Source organism: Callorhinchus milii, unplaced genomic scaffold (assembly GCF_018977255.1).
Source record: "Callorhinchus milii isolate IMCB2004 unplaced genomic scaffold, IMCB_Cmil_1.0 Scaffold11, whole genome shotgun sequence".
Taxonomy (NCBI): Eukaryota; Metazoa; Chordata; class Chondrichthyes; order Chimaeriformes; family Callorhinchidae; genus Callorhinchus; species Callorhinchus milii.
The window spans coordinates 11710836-11717122 of record NW_024704752.1 but is presented as its reverse complement, the minus strand read 5'-3'; positions in this window follow the sequence as shown (position 1 = coordinate 11717122).

Sequence of the window (6287 nt, the reverse complement as noted above, 5' to 3'; positions counted from 1 at the left end):
TTCCAATCTATTCAATGCGGAGGCATTGCTCTGATGAAAGCCTCGAGATTTGGCAATGATTGTATTGTTTTGAATCATCGTCATTTGCCAGACTGACAGTTGCATCACTGCGGTGTTGAGATAGAGTGGATGCCTGCACAAAGCATCGCATGTGCATTGACGGACTGCAATGTTTGCTTTCTCACTAAGGCAGATCATTCCACATGATAATTCACAGATAATCATCTTGTAAAATATCTTATGTCTTGTTGCACAACTAACGTAGATCAAAATACAAGCCAAGACATTGCTGGCTGACACAATCCTTTACATCGACTGAAATACCACGAATCAAATTAATTTTCCAAGCAAAGCAGCCAAGAAAATCAGTAATGATTAGTCTGAATAATTTCTTTGACAAGCCCAGACCAATAATTATGTGAGCATTATGAGCACTGGCGTTTGATATAACAGTCTGCAAATTCATGGGATACGTTATATTGTATCATATTATTTGTACCTTTTAAAATAATCGCATTGTTCCAAACTTTAAGTAAACCTATTCTATAAAACAGAATATTACAATTCGCCACAAGGATATAAAAAAGTGTTTTCCTTGTAGTTGATACAGCTATTTTCATTTGGTTAACTGGGTGTCTCCCAAGTTCCACTCAGCCAGTCTCTAGTCAGTGTTCCGAGAGACTATCCTATGTGAAGGGAACTAAATAAATGCAAATTGTTGTTGTCTGACATTTTTTTGGTCTGATATAATTTGGACTATCCTTACTTATACAGGAAAACATGAAATAACAAATCTATCACAAAGGTCAGAAATTGCCCTTGCCCTTTTCCCCCCTTCTTTCCCCCAATGCCTTGAGGTTTGCTCAGCTGCTGAGAAACATTATGTTCTTGCATCTCAGTAAACAAGTTACTTGGGCATGGATAGCTGTGCAGGGTATCATTGAACTCACTGTAACAGTTCACCACTCACTGACAGCTCAGTTAATTTGAGTTGTTTTTCAACCATCAAAACAGGGTTTATAGGCTAACCATGGCTCTCCATCTAGAGGCTGATGTTGTGAATGATCTACAGATTGTGTCTGAATGTTCAACTTCATTTAATACTACATATTTTTCTTTCTTCAACTACAACAGTTTTGTATGTAAAAATATTATTGCTTTACTTATCTTATAACTGTCTTATTTCTACATTTATTATATCCTGATTTTTTAAAATTATTCGGTAAGCGATGTTAGGACTCACTCACTGCTCACTAAGCCAAATCAGACCAAATCCTGTTACTCACATGGAGCATAGAGGACAACCCTTTTCCCCTTTTAATTTGGGTCCCTAATCGTCAAAGGATGGGGAGGACCTGAATCCATACTCATGATCACCTGAGCAAGTCAAGTGACCAGATCACATCTCTGGTCCGGACAAGCGCGGCCTGAGCCAAGAGACCAAGGGTTCAAGGTAGATCTGCATTCCAATTTCTCGGCTCGTTTTGATCAAACTCCTCATATCAAGGCCTCTGACTACCTGATCCGAGTCAATGGAGGGTCGAAGGTATAGCTTTCTGGCAGCAGCTCTACCTTCCATGAATAAATCCTGGGAAGGTTTGGATCATGGCATCCCTACATGACCAAACTTTAAGGGAAGAGCAGCTTCAGGCACACAGCCCAAGAAGTAACTGATAGAACAATTGATCTTAGATAAAAGGCTGAGAAGTGATCTCTCTCCTGAAGTTACCCTTTGCAACTCTAAGCTATCTTCCTGTTCTGCTGTCCTGGTATTTGCTATTGGACACGTTTTTCTTTTACTTATGGTATCTCTTGCACCCGAAAATGAAGGTATTTTCCTTTGGTGTTTATTTTCAACTGATGTAAGACATTTGCAAACTTTTTGCAAGGAATTCCATGTTAACAACACATATTCTTCCTTTATCGGTGTTAAGTTTAATGCCACGTTTATAATGTGATTCTGATACCCTCATGACAGAATTTGAATCCGAGCAGGCAGGCTGAGTGAAACTGAGATGTTGGTGCTTCTTCTCTGTAGTTATTAAAATATGGATTGTACATGAGTGTACATATTTAGGATATTTTTTTTATTGTTCACAAAATGCTGACCAGAATCCACAGTACTGTAGACTATGTATGCTGTGTAAATGTGCATGCTGGAGGAAGACAAGAACAATACTGATTCCATATGATTGCTTTGTGGCAGGCTGCTTTAACCTTAGTTTGACAATATAATTGTTTGTCTTATTTATGGGAATTTCTGTTATCACACTGCCTCCCCCCACAATTCAAGGCATGTTTTACAGCACATAATTTTGTCTGTCTTTCCCCTTCTCACCCCCTTTTGGCTCCCACCCCACCTCAGGTGGTCCCTCCAACATCATCATGTGCTTTGAGATATCCGCCTGATGTGAAAGGCGCTATATAAAATGTATTGTGCCTGTGCAATAAGATCATCACACAGGAGATATACACATGGAATAGAACACTGCATGTTTTTAATTCTGCTGCTATTAACTATGAAGGAGAAAGCGTGGAAAATCACCAGCTTTCCTCAAAACAATAGGAACTGTGTACAACTACTTGTTAAAAATGGATCCTTATGAACTGATAAGAAATCTAATTGAGATTTTCATATTTTATAATTCAGGAGAACACAATATAGCTTCTGTTCTCATTTTTGTTCGAACTTTTCGTATGTGTGTGGGTGGGAGGCTGTGGCATAAAGAGACGGGGGAGAATGTGTTGTGTAATTCTGTTTTTATGTTGCCAGTTATAGTGCATGCATTCCTAGCCAATGGCAAACATTGGACTTCAAACAAGATGTAGAAATACTTTTTGTCCTCTCTGCTACTGAAGGTGCTGACTCATGCTGCCTTATGGATACGCAAGTGCTATTGCTTCTTGGTCCCTGTTCAAAGAGACCTACCACATAATGTATGATTCAAAGTATAATTGCTTATAATTGTGGTGGAGAACAGGAGTCTGGGGTTGCCCTTCGCCTCCAAGATTAACCTGGAGTAGAAGGATGATTTGGCGGAGGCGAGAGCGGAGCGGTAGGTTTTGATGTAGTCCAGCCAGCTGTGCCGGTGGACAGTTAGGCTGGATTTGAGCCAAGTGTGTTTGGCAGCCCGCACATGGCCCTTAAGCGAGCGGAGGGGCTGGTGAACTAGTTTGAGGATCAGGAATAAGAGGCAGTTTGGGAGGTGGGGGGGGGTGCAAGGAGAGTAAACGCAGAGGATGGGCTGGTGCCGGAGGTGGGCCAGAGGACTCTAGAGCAGCGGAGAGGGATTGCGGGAGATCTTCTTCCACAGGCGGTAGGAGATGGTGGTAGGTTTGGAGGCAATGAGGGAGAGGAAATGGCGGTCAAAATGGCCTTGTCGGTGATGGTGACATCCGAGACACTGAGGCCCCAGGAGATCATCAGGTTAAGAGGGTGGCCGTGAACTTGGGTAGCAGAGTGGATGTGGAGGGAGAGGTTGAGAGGTTGAGAGAGAAGAGAGAAGTCTGAGGAGGTGGAGCAAGAGGGGGTGAAGTGGAGGTTGAAGTCAGCTAGGATGATGAGGTGGTCGGAGCAGAGGCAGAGGGAATCTAGAAGGGTGTAGATGTCAGAGATGAAGGTGGGGGAGGATTTGGGGTGGGGGGGGGCGGTAAATTAGGAGAATTTTTAGTGAGAGATGGAAGGGGTGACAGAGGGTAAGGTGTTCAAAAGAGGGGAATGAACCAGTGGAGTAGGGGGAATAGGGCAAGTGACGCCCTGGAGATGAGGGCCACACCATCACCATGACGGTTGGGACGTGGGACATGGTGGTAGGTATAGCCAGTTGGTGTGGCCTCAGTGAGGGGGAAGGTGTCACCCGGGGTGATCCAGGTTTCCATGAGCGCCACAATATCAACATTCTCATCGAGGAGGAGAACATTGATGGCCAGGGTTTTGTTGCAGATGGAGCGGACGTTTTGAATGCCGATGTGGAGTGGACAGTTGGCAGGGGAATGTGTGGGATGGGAGGGGGTAGTGGATCGGTTGGCAGGGAGGGTGGGGACGTGGAGGAGAGGTTAGCCCCCGGGGTCTGGATCCGGGATGGCTTGCGGCGGTTGTGGGGAATGGGGCAGTCGGTGTGGCTGCCCAGCGGAGGATTCCCAGGCTGGAGCAGAGGGAGGCAGTGGTGGGGGAGGGGGTGGGCAAGCAGAGAGAGGAGCCGGGGAGGGTGGAGAGAGAGCAGGACAGAGCGGGAGAGTTGCAGGGAAGGGGGCTTTTGAGGGAGGGCCAGCTCGGGTCGGGGGCGGTAGCCAAGATGCGCACGCTGAGACGAGAGGCGGGGGATTAGTGGGACATTGTCAGCCTGCAGGAGGCTGTGGGGTTAGAGGTGGGGCATGGGGGGGTGGAGGGCGCTCATTGTGGTTAGCAATGAGCAGTCCGCAGGGGAGGGAAAATGGCGGGAGACAGACAGAGGGAGGGAGAGAGGGAGACAGACAGACGGGAAAAACTGAAAGTCCAAAATGACGGCTCGCCCCAACCAGGTAATGGCCGCCGCTCGATCCCCAAGACCCCGGCCCAGCCTACAGCTACCGGCTGGCCCACTGCCTCTGGCTAACGCCAGTCCCAAGACACCGGCCCTATATAAGGAGGAAGAGAAAACTGAGCAAGATCAGGAGCTTTACAGCCTTGGAGTCATGGCAGGATTAGTTAATAGAACTTGGTTTGCACCCTCAGCAATGGTTTTTCTGAAAATATTCAATTCTTCTTCAAAAAACGTCCTTCAACAACATATTCCACTCCAGTTTCCTCCTCAGATCCTTCAGAATCTTCCATTCAATCCAAGAGTCTTTCTGTGCTCTTCTCAATCGCAATTTTCATAATAAACTTCACTTTAAATTCAATCGTCTTGGGATCGCTCATCATCGTCTTATGTGAAATTATGGGATAGTAAACGGTTGGTAATATTAGGGATAATTTTATTATGAGGTGTCAAGGAGAAAAACAAATTCAGCAAAAATTCAAAAGTGTAAGCACTCTTGTTACAGAAGTTAGTTATTAGTTTGTTGACTCAGGCACTTGATAATGCCTGTGCTATTTGAATGTATACTTAGAAAAGATATCTTATTCTAATTTGAAATGTGATTTAGCAGTTGTCTTTGCTGGAATGAAACTGAATGTAACGGATTATCTTCACAGAAAACGACTTGATTCAACAATATATATCATATTTAGACTTGCTTTGCACTGCCTTTTAAGTTGGCATCTCTTATCAACATTTTTAAATTGATGTTACAAGTTATTCACTGGCAGGTATTCATGAAAGTTATTAGAACAATTCATCATTAAATCCATGAGAATCAATGAAATTCCTCCACATGCGATTATAAATCTCTATACCAGGTAGGTGATGTTTATCCTATTTAATGATTACTTTCAGGAGCGATATAAAAAGTGTTGTACTGGTAATTATGGGCTCAATTATTTTAGGGGAGGATAAGGAAGATAAAAGACCTTTCTTTTCGACCGCGCCTTTGGTCACCCTCCCCTTAGAGCCAAAAATAACTGGAAATAACAACCCGCAAAGAAAGTGAAGAGTATAGGATACATGTACAGTATGGGTAAGATTGCTAAAGTTGCCTCAGTAAGCCTGCCTTGGGGAAGGAAACAAAACAATAATAAATTGGTCATTTTCAATCTACGACTGTTTGTGGGACATTGCTGTGCGCAATTGGCTGTCGCGTTCGCCCACAAATATACAATCAATTCACTTTACAGTGTGATCTGTGAAGCGCTTTGGGACGTCCTCCCGACGTGAAAAGCGCTATATCAAATGCAAGGATTATTATTATTATTATAAAATGGCCAAGAAGAACATGGAATGGGAGTTGGTATGAGAAAAAGGCGAGAGTGCACTTTTAATATCTGCCTGATTGATCAATCAGATCTGGTTGTTTTAACTTCCTTAAAAATATGCAAATATGATTTGGGAATTGGGAACTACAATATATCATGATAGCACCTCCCCAACCCCCCACCCTCTCAGTTTCATCAACTCCAGAAAGTAGTAACCCCATCTCTCACCATTATAAACGTTTTCTTCTTCCTTATATTTAAGTTCACCCATGAGGTGCTATATATATGTAAGTTATTATTTATTATTGGGCGGTTACTTGCTGTCATCTTCCCGAAGGCAGCCTTAGGTAACATTCTGTGATCTCTCCACAGGTCCCAAACTCTGCTATTACAATACAGAGCGCACGTTTCCAAACAGAAGAGAAATCCCAGTCCCAGCACAGGTTGCATAAGT